The sequence below is a fragment of the Pituophis catenifer genome, unplaced genomic scaffold, assembly GCF_029215685.1.
Source record: "Pituophis catenifer annectens isolate HBS135680 unplaced genomic scaffold, rPitCat1.0.hap2 SCAF_1, whole genome shotgun sequence".
In the NCBI taxonomy this organism is placed as follows: Eukaryota; Metazoa; Chordata; class Lepidosauria; order Squamata; family Colubridae; genus Pituophis; species Pituophis catenifer.
Genome location: NW_027256881.1, coordinates 48,426,371 through 48,450,775, shown reverse-complemented (window position 1 = coordinate 48,450,775; position 24,405 = coordinate 48,426,371).

Genomic DNA, 24,405 nt, shown 5'->3' with positions numbered 1-24,405 from the left:
TTGATACCCCTAGGCTTATGGTCATGGGGGATTTCAACCTGCCATCCATGGGTGAGGTGTCTGAGGTGGCTCAGGAGTTCAAGGCTTCCATGACGGCCATGGACCTGACCCAGTTAATTCATGGCCCTACCCACACGAGGGGAAACACGCTGGATTTGGTTTTTGTCTCTGGACAGTGGTTGAGTGATCTTGAGATAGGGGATATAGTCATCGAGCCCTTGTCATGGTCTGATCACTCTCTCCTTTGTCTCAACCTTCGAACTGCTGCACCCCGTCGCAGGGAGGCAGAGCCGGTAAGATGGTTCCGCCCCAGGCGCCTGATGGAGCCTAATAGGTTCCAGATGGAGCTTGGGCCATTTCCTGAGGCTCTGGCACACGCCTCGACTGGAGACCTAGTGGCCGCCTGGGATAGGGCGGCTGCTGGAGCTCTGGACCAGGTTGTGCCTTTGCGGCCTCTGACCCAGCGCCGATCTCATTTGGCTCCTTGGTTCACTGAGGAGCTGAGGGAGTTGAAGAGCCGGAAAAGACGCCTAGAGAGTAGTTGGAGGGCCAGTCTTTCTGAATTGGACCGGACACTGGTAAGATCTCATATTAGGAATTACCTAGTGGCGATAAAAGCAGCGAAATGTAGCTATTTTGCTGCTCTTATTGCGTCATCAGATAACTGCCCGGCCACACTGTTTAGGGTGACCCACTCCCTGCTCAACCAGGAAGTGCGGGAGGACCCCTTGGAGGGTAGAGCCGAGGATTTTGTTCAGTATCTGCATGACAAAATCACTCAGATCCGGGAAGATCTGGACTCCGACTGGGTAGTCTCAGGGGGAGGGACTGGGGCAGGTCTTGAGAATGTTATCTAGGATGAGTTTGATCCTGTGACCCCTGAGGACGTGGACAGGATTCTGGGCAGACTGAACGTGACCACTTGTTTATTGGACCGTGTCCCTCCTGGTTAGTGCTGGCTTCCCAGGAGGTGACGCAAGGCTGGCTCCAGGGGATTATAAATGCTTCGTTGGGTGAGGGTGACTTCCCCGCTGCCTTGAAAGAGGCGGTGGTGAGGCCTCTCCTCAAGAAGCCTTCCCTGGACCCGGCAATGTTGGTTAATTATCGTCCGGTCTCCAACCTTCGTTTTGTGGTGAAGGTTGTCAAGAGTGTGGTTGCACAACAGCTCCCCCAGCACCTGGATATAATGACGTATCTGGATCCGTTCCAGTCGGGCTTCAGGCCCGGGTACAGCACGGAAACGGCATTGGTCGCGTTGGTAGATGATCTCTGGAGGGCTCGGGACAGGGGGTGCTCCTCGTCACTTCCCGCCTGGACTATTGTAATGCTCTCTACATGGGGCTCCCCTTGAGGAGCACCCGGTGGCTCCAACTGGCAGAGTGCGGCCGCGCGGGTGGTTATGGGAGCAACATGGCGCTCCCATGTGACACCTCTCCTGCGCGAGCTGCACTGGCTCCCAGTGGTCTTCCAAGTGCACTTCAAGGTTTTGGTCACCACCTTTAGAGCGCTCCATGGCTTAGGACCTGGTTATTTACGGGACCGCCTACTACCACCAATAGCCTCCCACCGACCAGTACGCTCCCATAGAGAGGGGCTCCTCTGGGTGCCCTCGGCCAAACAATGTCGACTGGCGGCCCCCAGGGGGAGACCCTTCTCTGTGGGGGCACCTACTATCTGGAACGAGCTCACCCCGGAGATACGGAGGATCCCGGATCTGCGTACCTTCCATCGCACGCTCAAGACTTTCCTATTTCATCAAGCTGGCCTGACCTAAGTCTTTCCCCTTTTTATATGGAAATTTTAAATTTGTATTTATATGTTTTATTCTATGGCTGTTCACCGCCCTGAGTCCTTCGGGAGTAGGGCGGTATACAAATTCAATAAAATAAAATAAATAAGGAAATAACTTTATCAAAACAAATAGACATAGGTCAACCCAAATTAGAAGGCATGAGCAATGTGCCTAAGTCTATGAACAGTTCCTTAAGGGTAGATTTCTGGGAACCTTGTAAATGAATATAGTAATTCTAGCTCAGTGGTGAGTAGTAAAAAATTTTCTGTGGGTGTGGCTTGGTGGGCATGGCGTGGCTTGGTGGGCATGGCAGGGGAAGGATTCTGCAAAATCTTCATTCCCTCCCCAATCCAGGGGAAAGTTACTGCAAAATCCCCATTTCCTCCTGATCAGCTGGGACTTGGGAGGCAGAGAATAGATGGGGGCGGGACCAGTCAGAATTTTTACTACCGGTTCTCTGAACTACTCAACATTTCCACTACCGGTTCTCCTGAACCTGCTGCAACCCACCTCTGCTCTAGCTGCAGCAGGTATATTTGTGTTTGCATGTGTACTAAGGAAGATATACCAGCACAGGTAGTTTGACTTACAACCATTCATTTGCTTATAGCAAAAAAGGTCATAAAAATCAGACATGACTCACTTTTAACAACAGTGTTGCATAGCAATGGAAATTCTGGTCCCAATTGTAGTCATAAGTTGACGAATAACTGTACTTCCCATAGAGATAATACAAAATTCCTGAAAGCTATCTCTAAGCATCCTGAAATGGTGGCACATTTGCTGTGAATATTCATTTGCAGATTGAGATTGAGAACATTACCTTACAGTCTTCCAAATAAAATATTGCACATCTATGTTCAGTCATGATTTAATCATTTAAATGTCTATTTTAATACAGAAATATCATACAGTAATTCCTGAGTTTAATGGGATCTACTTATAATGTGTTTAGGACTGTAATTTTAAGCTAAAATTCTATGCCATTTGGTTGGCAGTACATCTTGTTGAAAATAATAGCTTTTATATTTCCAAACATAATGAAGAGGGCTATACAGCAAATGTTTTCAAGATGTGATCCTAGTAATGTCACAAACTACTTAGTTGGAACAAGAAACATGAACACCGATGTTTCCCATATAACCAGGATCTGAATTTATAGCACATGCCGATTTAATATTTTACTTTATTTTTATGCATGCTGGAGAAAACTTCAAGATGCCTGGTGCTATAGATGTGCAAATTATTGTTTGTTAATTGTGCTTCACTGCACAGCCTCTTACAAAACTGTCATTGCAGCTGTTGCTAGGATTGGTTGCTTGAATGAACTATGAATCTATCATTTCATTCATCATCCTTTCCTGTACATTCTGAACCCAGCTGGCTAGCATTCCTATTAGTAACTTTTAATAAATCACATCGTATTTGATGTTCTAATTGTAACTTAACTTGTAAAAAACAGTATGTTTTTAAATTAAAAACATTGTGAGATATCTTGCATATTACTGCAGCGGCACTGTTTTGCTGCTAGCTATTTAGCCACTGAATTAAAGCTAAATTAAAAAGTGTAGGGAAACCTGGTAATGCCATGAGATTTATTGCTTTCCACCAAAGAGTCTGAGAACTTTTTAAGAATGCTGCTTTATCACAATTAGAGTATGAATATTTGTACAGATTACTATCAGACTATGTTGGTACAATAGATGTTTTTGAAAAATCTTCTTTAAAAAAAATTCAATGAAATTCAGCATGGTTAACTTCATGCATTTTTTTTTATTTTTTTTTATTTTGCTTTGGGACCTATTTTTGCTAGTTGAAAAATGATATTTTGTCCAAGTTCCCTTCTTTCTCTTTTAGAAGGGAGTTCAGGAGAAGGAAAAATAAATTTATTCTGTATGTTTATCCTGTTTTCAGAGTGTTGTTGGTTCCTGTGGACCTTTCTGTCTAATAAACAAGGCATAAAAAAAACATTTTTTTTATTGTAAACCATCCATAGTCACTTAGGATAGTGTAGAAGTGTGATGAATAAATAAGCTTTACAGGAGGCAGGGAGATCAAGCAATGAAACAAGAATGTGGCAATCTTCCGGATCAAGAATAAATGAAAATCCCAGTTCACCCCATTCCATTGCAATGATATCTGTTGTTCGATTTACTTGAGATATATGTATCCTAGTCGTCAGGAGAACAAATACTGTAAATTAGGTTCTGATCACCTCCTTGAGATATAAAATCAGAATTCAGGACTTAAAGTACTTTCCAAGAAAATGATGTTTTTAAAAATGATTTCCTCAGACTAACAACTTGCAAAAAAGAAACAACCACCCTTTAAAAATCCTCAGTGTGATATAACCAACTATATTTTATAAAACTGACTGAGAAACAACTATTCAATGAGATGTTGATACAATCATTTCATTTATATCTTATTACGACAGTTGCAAAAGAAAGAAAGGAAGAGTTCAGCAAAAAACAAAAAAAATACTATAATACATTTGGTCTTGAGTCATTTAGCAAGTCTGTGGATTTCATAAACTTTATCTTTGATTTGAGAAATACAAGGCAGCAACTTATACCAGATTAAAATGAAAAGATTGAAGTCACCTGTTTGCCTAAATATACTTCATCCATTGTAGAAAACTGTTCAACTGCGTGTAGGCCCTTTTTTTTATTGTTTGTAATCTTCTCTATTCTGATAATTCACAGTAATATTGGTAACTCTCATTTATAAAAGCAGAGAGTGACTGTGTTTTTTAAAAAGAGTAAATAAACAAGGAAAAGATTACTGATTTATTCCCTCACTTCTCATCTGAACCAGGCCTCTTAGGTAGAGTAGGTGTCAAAGATTGGGGTTTTAGAACTGAAACCCAAACCAGATAATGTTTCAAATTCTGGTAAAAGATTAATTGAACATGTTTAGGATGAGTAGCTTGGAATAATTAAGCACCAGTGAAAGGGGGTAGCTCTTTTCTGCAGCCCTGGCTCTACTTTTACAGGATGAGTGCTTTTTACAACTAACAAAAATTATTAAAAAGTATAAGCTTTTGTGAGCTGCAGCTCACAAAAGCTTATGCCTTTTAATAAAATCTGTTCAGCAGAAAAAGTGCTACTAGATTCCTTCTGTAGGAGACTTACATGGCTCTCCTACAGTGATAAGTGCTGTAAGCTTGGTAGAGCTAGCTTAGTAATTTCCATTTTAGCAAAGTAGAGTATAAAATACGATGTGAAACTTTAGGAACTACAATCTCAGGATCGAACTGCCTCTGCTAAGTATGTGGATGCTTAACAAATGGGCAACTCTGAACAATTCTTTAGAAAATGTTTTTTTTTTTTAAAAAATACTTATCTGATTTTCTATTCTCTAATATTAAAAACATATATTGCATATAAGTTAAGGATCCATATTAAATATATGTTCACTTTATCTACCTCTAAATAAATCTACCTCTCCCATCTACCTCTCCCATCTCAAAGATGAAAAGATAAACCTGTGGGCTAGCTACATTTCAGACTAAAAAGAGGACGTGATTTGGTGAAGTGCTTGCTAATGAAAGATTCTTATATTGAAACATGTTATGGAGAAAGTGGCATTAAAACACTTCAGACTAATAATTAGTCTTTATTGTATCAATGGCTTTTTTAAAAAAAATAATGGAGGACCGTATAATTGCTTAAGGCCAAAGCGGAAGCAAATTACATAACCATCCATCCTTTGTCTGGTCTGGCATAATTGCATTTAAGTATAACAGTCCCATTTCTGTAAGAAGACTTAGTCATCATGCATTATTTGCAGTTCTTCATCAGCACAGAATAGGGAAACAGTGAACATATGAAACGGAATGGCCAAATTACCTGTAAATTGAGTTGAGTTTTGTATAACTCACTTTAAGTAAATTGCTAATCTTCATTCAGATTTTATTTATATGATGTTGGCTATATTTTTCCTCAGTTTACAGAGTAGAAAAGGATCTTCTATTGGCAAGTGCAGTGGGCCAAGTGTTTCCGAAAGAGAGCCAGGTGAAAGACATATTGGTCCTAATGTCATTAGTGATGTGCCCCTTTTTGGGGATTTCATCCTACATTGGTTTTAGTTATTTCTTTGTGCAACCTTTTGTTTTCCTTGTGCAGTACATTTCATGATATGCAATATGCTTCCTATCCAGTAGTGGGTTGTCCCCGGTTCAGACTGGTTCTATAGAACCGGTAGTAAAACCGGCGGGAGGCTCCGCCCACTGACCCTGACGTCACCAGAAGCGATCTGCGCATGCGAACCGGTAGTAAAGGTAAGTAGAACCCACCCTTGTTCCTATCTTAGCTTCTATAATTATAGAGTTAGATTTAAATATTCAAGAGAGATCTGGCCTTCTGGATATTCCCTTTTAACATATTTTTTTTTTTTTACTAATCATGTAATTCTTGACTATGTCGAACTTCTTTGGCAAGAATTCACTTCTCTAGGAAGCCCTAAGAATTTAATCTAGATTGATTCTCTGATTGTGATCCCATGAGAACATTCATGTAATACAGCACATCAAATGCAGATTCTATACTGATCTCTTTTTTTTCCTGCAAACTTAAAAATATTCCGATTTCTTCTCTTTTATTAATATATAAACTGATAGTTAAAACTAGGGTGTCAAGTCAAACAGAATACTAAATTGGCTGTTTAATCTTATGGTTATTTAAAAGAAGGAAATGAATACTCTGCATTTCCAGTTTTTCTTCATACATACAACTTTGTCAGATTGTCCTTGTTAGAGCATTGGGATCATTATTTTAATCTGAAATAGCCAAATTGAAAATACCTGAAAATGTGTCTCCATATATTTGGTCTAGTGGTTAAGGACCCAGGATAGAAATCAGGAGACTGTGAGTTCTAGTTTTACCTTGACATGAAAGCTGGCTAGGTGACTTTGTGCCAGTCACTCTCTCTCAGCCCACCTCACCCCATGGGGTTGATGTTATGGGGAAAATAGGAAGAACCAATACTAGATACGTTCAGCATCTTGAGTTATTTATAAAGTAATAAAGGTGGGATAAAAATCAAATAAATAAATAAAAGATGCATATTTTATTGACAAAGCAGAATATTTGTAGCTCAGGGTTACGATAAAGAGCGCTTGGTGTTCTCTGAGCTTGGTTCTTTTCTTACAGACATTTCATTACCCAACTAGGTAACATTGTCAGTGCTATTAAGGAATGGGGTTTGCTTTCACTTATATTCTAGTGACTTGCCCTGTCAGGGTTGGTGGAAGTTCTTTGGTTAGGCTGTTTACTATTAGCTTGTTTGGCAGTTCCTTGATTGGGGTATTGGTCAGTTCAGAAAGCACCAAGTATTCTACATATTTATTATTATACCCAGATCTTATGTCTTTTATGTGAACAGTTTAATTTAATTAAGTCTGCGTCTAACATGGGTTAAGATAAAACGTTTGTTTAACCTTCAGCTGTAGGAAAATGCTGTTGAAGTGCAGTGCAACCATTTTAAAAGCATGTATTTTTGGTACTGGTACTTTCATTCATACTATTGAATGAAAACAAGAGTTTATAGAGGTTCACAAACAAGGGTAGAAGGAAAACATCAAGGAAAGCAGAATAAGCAAAGGTTTATCCCATATTTTATTTGTATAAATGTGTGTCTATGTCACAAAACGATGGTTAATATAATAACAGTTTCATTGCATCACGTAGATATGGTGCATTAAAATATCCACCCCAGTTTATAAAAACATCCTTATGATTGTCGTCTGAAATGACTCAGGACTATGACAGAATAATGACAGTTTTGGAAGAACTGATTTATTTTGGATAATGTGAAGATATCACATGTCAACCAAGAAATTGTACAATGGGCAGCTTATTTCACATAGTGCAGCTTGTGATAAAAGCATAAATTGCTGTTTTGTGTCAAACCTCAAACCAGGTCATAGCAGGAAATCTCAGTTCTCCAGACACTTAAGTCCCTTGTTCAACAATTGGCCAAGCTTGGAAGAAGACTTTCAGACATGATTCACTTAGATGAGGAATTATTTCAGGCAAGAATGCAGGCTTCTGTTTAATAGATGATATGCACTTTGCACTAGAAATAAGTCAATGTCTTTATGTAGTTCTATGCTTAAATTTCAGGTTTTTTCCTCCTCCTTTTCTGTCTCAACAGATATTTGGCTCTTCTCTTGGTTTAACTGACCACTTCCTTATAAGGAATTAGGCAGGTAGAATCTGGGAAGAAGAAAGAGGGAGTTAACAGATGAGGGAAGTATCATCTGGACAGCTGGACAAAATAAAGAGAATGCAAGAAAAACAAAACAAAAGAAAGACACTGATAATTTTATTTATTTATTTATTTATTTATTTATTTATTTATTTATTTATTTATTTATTTATTTATTTGGTTGGTTGGTTGGTTGGTTGGTTGGTTGGTTGGTTGGTTGGTTGGTTGATTGATTGTTGTATAAAGCCATATCTAACAATAGTGTCATGTGTTCATCACATATTTATTCCCCTCCTCCCCCAAAATATGCCTTTTGTTTTGTTTTTGCAATACATACATACATACATACATACAGTGAGCTGTTGGACAGCATTACTTGATCTGTTGTGTGGATGTTTGGGTCGTTTAGGGGCAGGGAATTTGTGGTAAGTAGGGATGTGTTTGGGGATTATTATGTGTGTTGGACCTGGTCTTTGGGTGTTAAGTGAATTTCATTGTATGGGTATACTGCAGTGGTGAAATCCAAATTTTTTTACTACCAGTTCTGTGGGTGTGACTTGGTGGACGTGGTGTGGCTTGGTGGGTGTGGCAGGGGAAGGGTACTGCAAAAACTCCTTTCCCACCACACTCCAGGGGAAAGATACTGCAAAATCTCCATTCCCTCCCCACTCCTGGGGGAAGGATATTGCAAAAGCTCCATTCCCACCCCACTCTGGGCCAACTAGAGGTGGTATTTCCCGGTTCTCCGAACTACTCAAGATTTCCTCTACTGGTTCTCCAAACTGCTCAAAATTTCCACTACCGGTTCTCCAGAACCTGTTAGAACCTGCTGGATTTCACCCCTGGTATACTGTGTATATACGTACAATGACAATAAAGTTATTATTATTATATTATAAAACAACTCTTTTGTTGGAAAACTGAAATTAACCCCAGTTACTGTGATGGAATGTGTTTATGAAGAGGAAGGTGATGTGATGGACTACAGTAATGCAGCATGTTTCCAGAAGTGAGGGAGCATACTCTGGGGTAGGGGTGAGGCAGCAAGTCTACAGCTGGATTTTAGGAAGAGAAAGAGATTGGTTGATGTCACACCTAGTCCAATAACAACATGAAACAATCCAGCCAGAATTCTTTATTTGCATATACCAAGAAACTTGCCAGATTAAATCTATACTTCCCTAACTTAATGGATATACCCTGAGAGATTCCAGAGAGTGGCTATCCTAAATCTCTTCCTTTTCAAATTTCATTATTTCAGATTAAAGAGCAAATTCTCAAGGTTTAGTAAAACATTTGAAGTGAATTAGGTCTATCTCGGTTTCAGAGACATTGTGGATTTTGCTAGTTGGGACAATTTGTTTGTACTGAGAAGAAATTAGTTATTACTTCTTTTACATCAGGGGTGAAATGCTCCCAGTTCGGACCGGATTGCCCAATCCAGTAGCGATGGCGGCGGGTGGTTCGGAGAACCGGTAGCAAAAATCCCTGCATCTCCCCACCATACCCTCTGGAATCAGCTGCCCCCAGAGATAAGGAGAATCCAAGACCTCGGTGCCTTCCGCCATGCCCTTAAAACCTTTTTTTTCCAGCAAGCCGGGCTGGCCTAATTTTTTAGGTGTTTTTAATTGTTTTGTTTATCGTTTTTAATTAATGGGGCCAAATTTATATATATATATATATATATATATATATATATATATATATATATATATATATATATATATATATATATATAACATCAAGTAAAAACATATATATATAAAACATCAAGTAAAAACATCAAGTACAAATATTAAAATACAATTATATATATATATATTTGTACTTGATGTTTTTACTTGGCTGTTCACTGCCCTGAGTCCTCAGGGAGAAGGGCGGTATACAAATTCAAAATAAAATAAAATAAAAAAATAAAATGCTCAGCTGAGTTGCACGATCATCTTTTTTTTTTTTTTACTTTTAAAAGCATTTTTTTCTACCACCTCTTCCAATGAAAAAATGCTTTTAAAAGTAAAAAAAAAAAAAGCCTTTGATGATCGCGTGGCTCAGCTGGGATCCTCAGAGGCTTTTCAAAGCATTTTTTTCTGCAACCTCTTGGCTGAAGAGGTGGTAAAAAAAATGCTTTGAAAAGTCTCTGACGACCCCAGCTGAGTTGCCTGATCGCAAGAGGCTTTTCAAAGCTTTGAAAAGTTTTTTTTTTTTAAAAAAGTTGGCCATGCCCACCCAGTCACATTACCCCACCACCACCAAGCCACGCCCACAGAACCGGTAGTAACACATTTTACATTTCACCCCTGTTTTACATTCACCTGTTCTGTCTTCTCTGTCTTTCATCACTTTTTCTTCTAGTTCATTAATGCTGATAAAAAGTTACTGAAGTGTTAATTTAGGAATGCCCCAGGAATTTTTGACCTTTTTGGCAATGAAACAGCAGGTTATAATAATGATGATGTAGTAGTTATATTTAGATTTATAATGGCTTTGATCTGTAGATGTGCCAGAAGATAGAAGGTGACATTCCAGCCTCTTCATCCTCTGGCAAACCTATCTACATCAGCTCCTCCCAAAACCCTCTCTTGAGGGTCAGGAAATTACCATGACTGGTGTGAGCAGGAGACTTGCTAAAAACAAGACAAGGGAAACTTTATCAGTAGAAAGTATAACATTGATTTTAAGTTTCATGTAATATTTTGTGTACCATTGAAAGGGAAAACTTATGGAGAACTACAAGCCAAAATTGTCTTTGGGTTCTTGGAATTCATTGCACACTTCTGTCTAGATCAGTTTGCTTTTTTGGGAGGAACAAATGAGTCTATTTTCACCAAAAGACCACTTCTTTTTAGTAGCTAAGGTCCAAAGTGGCAAGTTTTAAAACAAAATTTTATTTTCTTAACCTTTCACATAAACTATGCAGATTTTTCTTTGCAGAAAATGTAATAATGTTCTAGATCTATAGATGTGAACATAAATGCATATGACCTTCAGTGTGTCTAAGTATAAAGGCTTTTATTTGATACAGATTAGTTCTTAAATTACCTTAAATATCCAGGGTAATATCCATTTATACGTATATTTAGTCTGTCTGTCTTTCTCTCTTAACCCCTTTTCTTTGGCTGCCTTCTGGAATTTATATTCCACTATCCTGCATAGACAAGAAGGTGGAATATAAATTAAAATCTTCCTCATTGTATTATATCATCACCTCTTTGCTGATTTTATGGCGAGAACAGGATATTCTGTTCTTGGAAAATGAAGTAGAGATCAAACAACTGCATATATGCAGAATATTTGAGATTGGTGGTACAGAAACCTAAAAAAGGATGTAAGCCTCTCAAAATTACTGTTACAGAGTTCTAAGTGGATATATAGCTCTTTCTGCCTTCCAAGAACCTTGTCAGCTTCATCTCAATTACATTGATTCCTGACATCAATTTATCTAAGTATGTTTTCGTCTCTGCTTTATATATCACTATTATTTGGAATTATGTTACAAAATTAGACTTGAACCTATCCTATCAGCACAAAATAGTGCATAATTCTTAGGCTTAAAAGCTCATGAAAGTAGTATTAGCCTCCCCAAATCAAATTTAGACTACCTTGGATTGTTTTTATGTATTCATATTTATAAATTTGAAAATTTCCACCTTTATCTTAAGCTAGATCAACCTTTACCTTAAGCTACAGTGACAATAACCATGCCCTTGAGAATTACTCCAGAAAATAATTGAAATAAGGAATCCATTTTTTAATAGTTTAATATTGCTATTATAATAGATACCACAGTGGATTTCAACTGATCTGCAAACTGTTTAACCAGTTGATTTTGCCTTTGTGACTGCTTTTTGCTGGGAAGTTGCTATTATGCAACTCTATAAACAAGCAGTATTAGATATTTAGCTTTCAAAACAATTGTATTCATAGGTTACTGTAAATTGGACATAATTAAGTTTGTGCCTATAAAATATTCTCTTATGGCAACAATGGTTTAAACATTATTCATTTCACATTTTGAATTTTATAATAGCTGGTCCAAATAAAGCCAGTTCTATATTTTACATTATTTTAAATACATTGTAAATGAACAGTCCATATAGTGTACTTTGTTACAGAGTCTTAGTGTCAGCTTTCTTGGAATATTTGTTATCACATTATTTTAACAAAGCAATAATTGGACATTACATGTGATTAGATTATGGTTAGCATATCAGAAATCTTAGGCAAAGGGACTTGTTTTTGCTTCTGACTAATAAAGATTTATGCCTTTGAAATACTTGTCAGGGTCAAATTATTGTACAGTACGTTTTTGAAAAGAAGCCGATCAGATTGAACACGTTCAACCTTTTTATGAAATAGTTTACCAATCTACTGCCCTCCAGATACGCTGAATTTCAATTCTATACAGTAATCCCCTGAGAATAGAGTGAATGACTGGATTAACCTAGAATTATTGGAGTTGAATTTTACCACATCTGAGGGTAACAGTATTTTTTCAGGATATGTTCCCAGTTTGAGGAATTCTCATATATTTTATTTCTAACAGTATTATATTCCTGCTGCTATAATTTTGATAATGAAATGGAAAATAATACGTAAAGAGAACAGAGGTATGAAAAAACTTTGGCTACTGGAAATTATTCTGACTGAAGGTCTTCCTGTTTTAACAGAAGCCAGAGGTGTGTGCTGAATAGTTCCCTAAATGGAGGAAGAACATACATCACTAACAGTTGCTAGAAGCTCCAGATTAAATTGTGGAACCTTATCATCAGCCTTTGAGGTAGGCCAGATTAGGAAACAGACATTGCAAGGACTACTGAAACTCTATATTGGTATAGCACATAAAAACAGAATCACGAAAGCCTGCCAGAGTTTCTCTCTTTCCCCTTTTAAAGTAGACATGATCAAGCTGGAATCACTTTGAGTCTCTGTCTTTTTCACTCCCATCTTTCCCAAGCAGAGATATCATTTATTGTTTTTTTGTTTGTTTCTTCTGTTAATGGTTCTTGCATACAAATACTCCGGCTTTTTATACATATATTCATACCAGTGGTGAAATCTAAAATTTGTTACTAACGGTTCTGTGGGTGTGGCTTGGTGTGGGGGGAGTAATGTGACTGGGTGGGCATGGCCAATTTTTTTTTTAACTTTTAAAACCGTTTTTTTCTACAACCTCTTCAGCAAAAATGCTTTCAAAAGGCTCTGATGATCCCAGCTGAGTTGCCTGATCGGCAGAGGCTTTTTTAAAAAAAGGGTTTTTTTCTTTTAAATGCCTCTGACGATCCAAGCTGAGTTTTTTAAAAAGCCTCTGCTGATCAGGCAACTCAGCTTGGATCGTTAGAGGCATTTAAAAGAAAAAAAAGGTTTTTTTTTCTTTTAAAAGCCTTTGACGATCCCAGCTCAGCCGTGCGATCATCAGAGGCTTTTTTTTTTTTTTACTTTTAAAAGCATTTTTTCGGCCAAAGAGATTGTAGAAAAAATGCTTTTAAAAGTAAAAAAAAAAAAGCCTCTGATGATTGTGGGGCAGGGATTTTTGCTACCGGTTCTCTGAACCAACCGCCTCCATTGCTACCGGATCAGGCAATCCGGTCCGAACTGGGAGCATTTCACCCCTGATTCATACTATACTGATATATTGTTCTTAAAAATGCATGCAAATTCAATATTAAAAAACTTTAAGGTTAGATTACCATATGTGCTCTTTAGCAAATTACCATATAAAGACTTGGTTCCATTTCACATGCTATTATGGCTTCATGGCCAAGACTCTACAAATGTATGATCTCAAACAGAAATGCCTGTTAGAATTTGATAACTAGTTATAAACTGAGAAGATGTGCAATACATATATGGCTGTAAATAAACTGCTTCAGATGTGGAAGAACTGTTCCTATAAAATGATTGTGAATGTTGTGGAAATGCTTGATATTTATTACACTAATTAGAATTTTGGGACAGGATTGCATCATAAATTGTGCATCCAGGAGGTTTCCCCTAGATACATCTCTCCCAATCCACTGTTGGTCTGAAAGAGCAAGGCAAACTAGGTAAATGTATCCTGACATATAAATTATAGTGTACACTAAGTTTTTATAATCTTTGTGGAGCGGAATATGATGTTATTTCTATATTGTGATTTCCCAAAGTTTACACTTACATTAAAGATGTATTCATTACTGAATTAGTATTTGAGGTAGTAGTAGGTGAAATATATGTTTATGGATGGATGGATGACAGCTGCCTCAAATAAATCAGCCAGGCTACTGATATCACAAGCTGAGTATTTTAGTTTTAGTTTCATACATTGGAACTGTTAGAAATGATTTTCTAAGATCTCACTTAAAGTAAAAACCTTTAGTAAACTATAGGCTTGAGAAAAATATCGAACCAATTAATGTTTATACGCACATAAAATAATTTCTAAGATGAAAAGGAGATTCTCGTTTTAAAGGCTAAACTGTGGAATGATTAATTGTATGGTAGCATGAGAAAATAATTAAGTTTCTTATAGGTACTTCTGCATATATGTTGGGATGATGGGGTAGGATGATGGGTTTTCCAGGAAGCCTATGAGGTTAGTTTGAACTAATTTGGAGACACAAAGCCAGATCCTGAGTGGAAAATGTTTACTTTTTTGAATTAGGAATGCAAATGACATTTTAAATCAGAGTGCCCATAGTATTAGTCTTACCTATAATATACACAGTCTTATTTTTGCACTGGCCTTTACCTCTAGGTTTTGGGTTGAGTAAATGATTTTTTTTAAACATGAATAGGTAAACTTTCTGGAGGTTGCTCCTTAAGAACCACTATTCCTACTGAGCTAGTTCTGTAAAATAACCCCATAGTTCATCAGCAAATTTAACTTTACAAAAATCAAAAGAATATATATTAAAAGGCTGTAAATTATACAGATTATACTGAAGTCTGGTGCCCAACTAAATGAAGTGGAAAGATTTTCAGGTGAAAAAAAAAGACTTCAAATACATTAAATGGGTTTTGTTTAGTATTTGGGAAAGAAAGCACTACTCTGACTTGAGCACAAAAAGATAAGAGCCTTGACTTGCAATAGATTAAAAGACATGCGTTGGTTAGAACAAACGGTGTTTGAGACTCTCTCCAAGTGCCGCCAAGTTTAGATTTAAGATTAACAGCAGCAGAATGCTGGAGCGGCTGTTTGTTCTATAGAACAATCACTAATGACATTAAACAGACCGAGGCTTTTTCAACACAATTGTTCAATTGTGATAAACTGATATAAGCCTACAAGAGATTGGAAAAGAAAACTTTTTTAAGTGCTCATATTGAAACTCCTACAATGTCCTCCTGGAGGTGACAATTAGTAGAATTGAGTAGGAGGCTTCCTTCCATGCATTTATTGTTACTGAATATTGGGCAAATAAATGCCAAATATACTCTGTAACTGTACAATTTCCTGCATGTTTTTATTTATTTATTTATTTATTTATTTATTAAATTTCTATACCGCCCTTCTCCAATAGGACTCAGGGCGGTGCACAGCCAAGATAAAAACAAAGCATACAAAATTTAAGAACAATATTAAAATAATTAAATGTTTTGGCCGAAATTAAGATAACCCAATTTAAAATCAATTTAAAATTTAACTCAGGCCAGGCCAGCTTGTTGAAATAAATAGGTTTTCAGGGCCCGACGAAAAATCCGGAGGTCTGTTATTATACGTAACTCTGGGGGAAGGTTGTTCCAGAGGGTGGGCGCCGCCACAGAGAAGGCTCTCCCCCTGGGGGTCGCCAGCCGACATTGTCTGGCGGACGGCACCCTGAGGAGGCCCACTCTGTGCGAGCGTACTGGCCGGTGGGAGGCTATTGGTGGCAGAAGGTGGTCTCGTAAATACCCCGGCCCTAAGCCATGGAGCGCTTTAAAGGTGGTCACCAACACCTTGAAGCGCACCCGGAAGACCACTGGGAGCCAGTGCAGCTCGCGCAGGAGAGGTGTCACATGGGAGCGCCTCGTCGCCCCCATAATCCCCCGCGCGGCTGCGTTCTGGACCAGCTGGAGCCTCCGGGTGCACCCCAGGGGGAGCCCCATGTAGAGAGCGTTGCAGTAGTCCAGGCGGGAAATGACTAGTGCCTGAGTGACTGTGCGTAGAGAGTCCCGATCTAGAAAGGGGCGCAGCTGGCGTATCAGGCGAACCTGATAAAAAGCCCCCCTGGCCACGGCCGTCAAATGATCTTCTAAAGACAGCCGTGCGTCCAGGAGGACGCCCAAGTTGCGAGCCCTCTCCGTGGGGGCGAGTGATTCGCCCCCAATAGCCAGCGATGGCGTCAGCTGGCTATATCGGGACGCTGGAAGCCACAGCCACTCGGTCTTGGAGGGGTTGAGTCGGAGCCTGTTTCTCCCCATCCAGGCCCGCACGGCCTCCAGGCACTGGGACATCACTTCAAGGGCATCGTTGGGGTGGCCTGGGGTGGAGATGTACAGCTGGGTGTCATCAGCGTACTGATGGAACTCCACCCCAAAGCCACGGATGATCTCACCCAGCGGCTTTACATAAATGTTGAACAGAAGGGGCGAGAGGACCGACCCTTGTGGCACCCCACAAGCAAGGTGCCTCGGGGTCGACCGCTGCCCCCCCGTCAACACAGATTGCGACCGGTCAGAGAGGTAGGAGGAGAACCACCGCAGAATGGTGCCCCCCACCCCCAACCCCGCCAACCGGTGCAACATGATACCATGGTCGATGGTATCAAAAGCCGCTGAGAGGTCTAACAGGACCAGGATAGAGGAGCAACCCCTATCCCGAGCCCTCCAGAGATCATCCACCAACGCGACCAATGCCGTTTCCGTGCTGTGCCCAGGCCGGAAGCCGGACTGGAGCGGGTCTAGATAGACAGCTTCATCCAGGTACCGGGGAAGCTGTTGCGCCACCACACTCTCAACAACCTTCGCAACAAAGCGAAGGTTGGAGACTGGACGATAGTTAGCCAAAACAGCCGGATCCAGAGAGGGCTTCTTGAGGAGGGGCCTCACAACCGCTTCTTTCAAAGCGGCCGGCAGGACCCCCTCACTCAAAGAAGCGTTAACGATCTTCTGGAGCCAGCCTCGTGTCACCTCCCGGGAAGCCAGAACCAACCAGGAGGGACACGGGTCCAATAAACATGTGGTCGCGTTCAGCCGTCCCAGGACCCTGTCCATGTCCTCGGGAGCCACAGGATCGAACTCCCCCCAGATAACACTCTCAAGACCTGCCTCAGTCATCCCATCCGGACATACCCAGTCAGAGGCCAGTCCTTCCCGAATCTGAGCGATTTTGTCATACAGATACTGCACAAAATCCTCGGCTCGACCCTGCAAGGGGTCATCCCGCGCTTCCAGATGGAGGAGGGAGCGGGTCACCCTGAACAGGGCGGCCGGGCGATTATCTGATGACGCGATAAGAGCGGCAAAATAACTAGATTTCGCCGCTTTTATCGCCACTAGGTAGGTCTTAATATGAGACCTCACCAGTGTTCGGTCGGATTCGGAGCGACTGGTCCTCCAACTACTCTCCAGGCGTCTTTTCCGGCGCTTCATCTCCCTGAGCTCCTCGGAGAACCAAGGAGCTAGGTGAGTTCGGTGCCGGGTCAGAGGCCGCAAAGGCACGACACGGTCCAAGGCCCCGGCAGCCGCACTATCCCAGGCGGCCACCAGGTCCTCAGTCGAGTCATGAGCCAGAGTCTCAGGAAATGGCCCAAGCTCCATCTGGAACCTATCAGGGTCCATCAGGCGCCTGGGGCGGAACCACCTGGTCGGTCCCGCCTCCCTGCGGCGGGGTGCAGTGGTTAGAAAGTCCAGTCGAAGGAGCGAGTGGTCAGACCATGACAAGGGTTCGATGACTATATCCCCTGTATCAAGGCCACTCAACCACTGACCAGAGACAAAAACTAAGTCCAGAGTGTGTCCACCCGTGTGAGTGGGGTCATGAATTAACTGAGTAAGGTCTCTTACTCCGTCTCTTTTTTTTCTGGGCAAAGGAATCCTGCACTAGGCATTCATAGCGTAGCTTAAAAGACTGTTATCTCTTAGTTCAATTAGACATCAGACATTTACTTTTTGATGCATTGGGAGGCTGATATGGTTTGGGACCACTCGTTTAAATATAAGAGAGCAGAGCTGCATATAGAACTGTGTACAGATATCTCTAGCTCTGAAGTCTTAATTGCAAATTCAGATAAAGATTAGAAGGACTGTATCTCTATAGACCAAAAGTATTTGCTAATACCTGAGATATAAACGTGGTTAAATTCAATATTTACTAATTTAGAATTTTGATTAAGCTTTAACATATGTGTGTAAGTGCGCATGTTAGTAAAATTCTGTACTGTTAAGCAGGCATGCCAAAGCCATCTTATATACATTATAGAACTTAATAAAACATAGTCCCTGTTCCCACCACTATCTTGGCTTCTTTATGGTGATATTAAGTTTTTGTTTATATACATAAATATATTAATGAAAGTATTTTAAGTGCTTATTACAGAGATGGTTTGTTTTGAAACACAGGCTTTTTCATAGCAGTTTTACACTTCATTGTGTACTATGAAAGACATACTAAGTAGAGGTTGTCAATTTTCCATCTGAAGTAGACAACTGCTGAGGAATGGACCCATTTATGATGCCATTCAAGCAGGACTAATCTAGAGCAGATATCGTATACATAACTGTTAACTTGTACACATACACTCCTCTAAATGATGTTTTCCCTGTCAAAACAAAGAAAAATTACTGTTTCAAAAATGAATTCTTTATATACTAATGTTTATATTTAAAGAGCTTAGGAAATGAAGAAATATCTCATAAAATTCTCCAAACACAAGAATGTTCACGCCATTTTAAAAAAAAATAGTTTTATTTTTGAACATTTGCTACATAGGTATAATTTCTATCACAGTGTCCAGTTTCTTTTCTTTGTGTTTAATCATGTGTGAATGAATTTTTATCTTATAGCAGCCATAGCTGGCAAGTGGGAATAACCGAAGAATTAGAAGTAGAATAGTTTTCATTCTGTTCTTCTCAAATTCTTGTACAGTTCAACAGTTAGTCCAATAATCTGAAGAGCCAACCAAACATCTTTTAATGCTCACTCAAAGATCTTCAATTTAACAAATGATGGTGACTCTGTAGTTGCTCTGGAAAATATTGCCTCAGTTTCTACAATGGCAATAAACCCAGATTGCATCCTTACTTCACTCTGATGATCTAAAGATTTAGCACGCGCTTTGGTAGTAATTAGGATAAAATGGCAAAATAGTTTCAAATATCAATGCACTAGGTCAGGATCTAAGGGACAACCCTGGACTAAATTAATCAAGGTAGCAGAATCCTTTTCTCCTTCAGTGCAGAGGGGAAAGAATGATGGAGATAATTTTATTTCTTTTAAGGTACTCATTGTATAGCAAAAGGTATATCCTTAAGAAGATATTCAAGTTCAGAAAAGTTAGCACTAGACTCTTCTCTGAGTGCTGTCCAGGGTCCTGAAAAAAGCTGTCTTTGATCAGTGCTACTTTCTACTTCTTGATCTTTTGAGTGGTACAGTCTCAGCTTATAGTGTCTCTTGATTCAACTAACTGCTCCAAGCTACTAATGAACTGCTTCTTCCCAATTAGACTATACTTTTTGAAGACTGGATAAATACACACACACACACACACACACACACCCCATGCTAGAGGCCTTTAAAATGTTTACAGATTAAGAAATTCTGTACTTCCCCAATTGAGCATGGAAAGAATTGTGTCACTTTCAAAAACTGAGGTAAAATGTCAAACATTCTCAATGATATATGCTTTTTCCTTCCTGCTGGTGATAGATATGTCCTATATTTTAAACCAACTACTGCAATAATTATTTTATTATTTAAATGCCAAAAAAGAATGGTTTCAGAATGGACTTTCAAAGATTGTAATAAGTTTAGCTCACTAGAGAAGATACTTAGAAAATTGAGGCATATCAGAGAGTACAAGTTGAAAAAATGAGAAAGTTGAGAACAAAATATGAATTACTGTAGGTCAATAATGGAAATAGAGTTAATGAGAGAAGAAAGAATTGAGACAAAATGCACACAAAGCTGGATATGTATGTCTGATGATTTCATCACTGGCTATATTCCAACATCACTGCAAGATAGAACTGTTTTTGGCTTGTAATTCTGATTTATGAAAGAAAACTTAAGCACAAATAAACCATATTCAAATATGTAAAATGTACCAACTGAAAGAAGAATATTCCCAATAGGAATATTCCTATTGTTCCAGTCCACTATGAAGCAGGGGTGTTATCTAGCCAGTTTAGACCCATTCTGGGGAACTAGTTAAATTTTGTTTGGAAAAATGAGAAAAGAGAATAAAGAGAGAGCAGTGTCAGTACAGGACAATTTAATTAGTTGGTTGCTCTGTGCCCTCAGGTAGACTAAACTACTGCCCATTCATAAGATTTTTTCTGTTATCAACAACATCTTAGATCATGCAGTACAGGGATTGTGTATTTCTCTCTTTGAGAATTCAGTAAGTCTTGGAAATTTTATCTGAAAGGTACTAAATTACATTGGAAGCTGGTTCCAATATAGTTGAGTCAAATATTATAATCTTTATGTATCCCAAGATTTTATGTTGTAATTATATATACATATATCAATTGCTTGTGATAAAATTAATACAATCTGAGGTGAATTTATTGAACTGATTTTTAATGCCATCATGATGTAGGCGTCTGAGTGACTATGGAAGATTGGTCTCTGTGTTACTTTAAATGCACTATTTTTTAAAATCTGTGGGTTGAAAAGAAAATAACATTGTGTCATTCTGTGATTGAGATGGAGGTAGACAGCTGATCCACATGGAGAAGTGGTGGACAATGCCTTGGGAGGAAAGGAGGAATAGGGTCAGATTGTATGGATGAGTCATCCTGTATGTCCTTCAAAATTATGATTTTATGTATCCTGCAGTTTTGTAATGAAATTACTTTTTTACCGCACTTATGACTTCAGGGAAAAGACTAACACTGAAAACCAGTATAATTTCTGACCTGCATAGGGCCTCCAAGCAACAATGGCAAGACAGCCAAATGACATATAGAATAATAATAGTAGGAGCAGTCATACATAGCTGAGCTGCTGAAGGCCAGGAAAAAGAATTTATGTTGCATAGACAAGTTTAAGAAACCTCAATTTTATGTGATTCCTTTATTATTGTAGCTATTATTTTATACTGCTGTGCAAATGTTGGCCTTATGAAAGCAGCAGCTTCTCCATTTTTTCTCGACATTCCTTCAAAATTTAACTTTCCATCAACTCTGGATTCATGTTTAATTACTCCGCTAATGATTGAAAGTAGTTCTGGTGAAGCAATTTTGCATCCTCTGCCCTCTCTTTTCCTATCTTACTACACAAATATATTAGTGGTAGCCCCCTGTTAATGATAATAATAAAGAAACAACAACTTATTTCTATCTAGCATTACCACACACATGTAGGTTAGAAATCCATTTTAAACTTTATTTTTCATGCTTCTTAATTGCAATATTCTTCAACACTTCTTTATCCTATATGCTTGACATGCCTTGGGACTAAATATCATGTCGACAATACCAAGGATGACTTTCAAACATTTTTTGTGAAAACTGTTATGCCAGTATAATTATAGTTTCACTAGTTTTGCTAGTTGGGCTAATGAAAACAATTGCACACAGTTATTTTTGTTTCATATATTGTATAAATTAATTTTGAAAACCTATACCTAGTTTTTCTGAGGATGCAAAAAGATTTCTCAAGCCAAAAATTAATCTTACTGTTCAAACTATAAAGTGAAGATACTGAATTTCACATTTTATAGCAGCTTCTGTATGTGGTTTTGATTTCTTGTAGTATATAAACAATTAACAGCTGTTAGCATCTACTCAAACATTTCCTAAATTGATTATTCTTGTTCAGCCTGGCAGCTTCCTAAAATCCACTGGAACCTTTTGAAATGGAAATGTTATTTACAGAATTTTAGCTTTGTTGCACCAATCAATTCAAGTGGGTATTTCCAGTCTTTTAAAAAGATTCTTCTAAAGGATACATATGTGTAAATATTAAAGTAATTTATATCATGAGTCCAACCGCTACTTTTTAAAAAGTTGGTTTGTATGAAGAATTCTAATGAAAAAGTTAAAGTGTGCATTAAGTTTAGTAAAAAAAAAAAAAAAACCCATAAAGAATGGAATAACAAAAAACAACATGTGATCCTCGTTTCAAGTCAATTTCCCACTTTGTCCTATATAATATACGGTAATATTAGAAAGAAGTAAATTATTAGAACAAACAAAAGATACAATATTAGACGTAGAACAGGGAGGGGAGGATGACCATAGAAAAAGGGAATAAGTCTCTGATATTTGTAGTCTGTCATCCAAGCTGTTTCTTTTCCACTAATGAACCAATAATCTTGGTATTAGCTTGGTATTAAGTGTTGTACCTTATGATTCTTGATGAATGTATCTTTTCTTTTATGTACACTGAGAGCATATGCACCGAGACAAATTCTTTGTCCGTCCAATCACACTTGGCCAATAAAGAATTCTCTTCTCTTCTCTTCTCTTCTCTTCTCTTCTCTTCTCTTCTCTTCTCTTCTCTTCTCTTCTATTCTATTCTATTCTATTCTATTCTATTCTAATAGAAGTTATACTGGAATATGAATAAATATGTAAAAAACCTGGATGACACTTTGATTTGGAAGACATAAAGCTGGACTAGGATATGATAAAGTAACATTCCAATTAATTAAGAGTCCAACAAAATATTGAAAATGCTGGGGAGGATTTTTGGAGGGAAGATTAGCTTGTTGGCAATGAACAATTGAGATAAGAACTTAATAGGACAGGCAAATTAAGTTTAAATCATTGTGCTTGGAGGGAGTAGAAACAGGACAAATATCATTCTGACCTGATTGTTAAAGTGACCAAAATAATGGCTGTGGGATAGTGGTGAAACTCTAGTCATGCCTGCCATGGACAGAAGGTTTCTTCAGATCAACGTTTCAATAGAGACTTGGAAACTCAAAGATACAAACAAACAAACAAACAAACAGAATTACCCTCCAAGGTAAAAGCCCCTGAAGACAATCCAGTAGTGTCTAAAGCAAACAATGGAGATAATACATGCCATCATTGTGTGCTTGCATGTCAATGTCTTTGCAAGTAGGTAGATGATGGCATTGGCAAAATGATGTCATCAGGCAGGCTCATTGTTTGTTTCCCCTTTGGCCTTTCTGGATGCCTATGGTACAGCATTATTTCTGTTTATGAGGGATTTGATAGGGAAGAATTTAGGAAAATCTAATATGAGAGAAAAGGCATTAAGAGAGAAGGATGGCTCAAGTAATAGAAGACCAAACATATTCAAACTAATTAAAGTTACTATATTAATTTTAAATTACTATTTAGGAAGTAATGCTTTATTCCCTTTTGTAAATAATTCATTTAATAAGCAATGAACTCCAATATATAACTGAATTCTATTCATGTAGAAGCGTTGTCTTTAAAAGCAGTGCCAGTACCCTGCATAAGCATGACAACTGGCGTTTTATAATCTGGCTGTATTTGGGGAAGACACTTCTCCCAGAAGTATACTTAACCTTTGCTGTTCTGGGCTTGTTTTCCTTTCAGAAGATACTCAATCCCATTGTTTGGCAATAGGTCTTTGGCTCTTAATTAAAAGTTCTGGGGGACCATTTAGTCTATGGTTTAATGTGAGTTAGTGGATTAGTCAGGGTTCTATTAGTTTCATGCATCATCCAGAGTCTAATTATTTTGGTAGTATATAATTATGATAAAATCAGAAATAAATATTCATGGTAGAGGCCTGGTGTTTTATTAAATAGTTGCATAGTTTTATTAAATAGACAGTTACATAGACCCAAGTGTCAATATTTCTGTGCTTTACAGTTTCATGGAAGTTATAATTGTATGTCGGATTTCCAAACTAAATGTATTTAATTTGTTTTTGTTTATTTCAGAGATGCTCATTATTTGAACCAACCATCTGTACTTGTTGGTCAAGACTGGCCTTAGTATTAATATACTGTGTCTCTTTATTATTTGTGGTATTTGTGTGAGCATTTTTTATTTATTTAAATCAAGTTATATGGCTGCCTATCTCACAAATATAACTACTGCTAGTAAGGTTAAAATAAAAATATGGTTGACACATAACTAAAACACAAAGTGGCTGTCAAAGGCACTACACAGAGTGGGGACTTAATTATCTCCTTGACCCTCAGGCCCAGAAAAGCATTCATATCTTTAAAGCTTTCTGAAAGGTGAACAGAGTCAGGGCCAACCTAACCTAAGGTGGTATGGTGTTCTAGAACAGCGGTCACCAACTGGTGGTCCATGGACCACTGGTGGTCCAC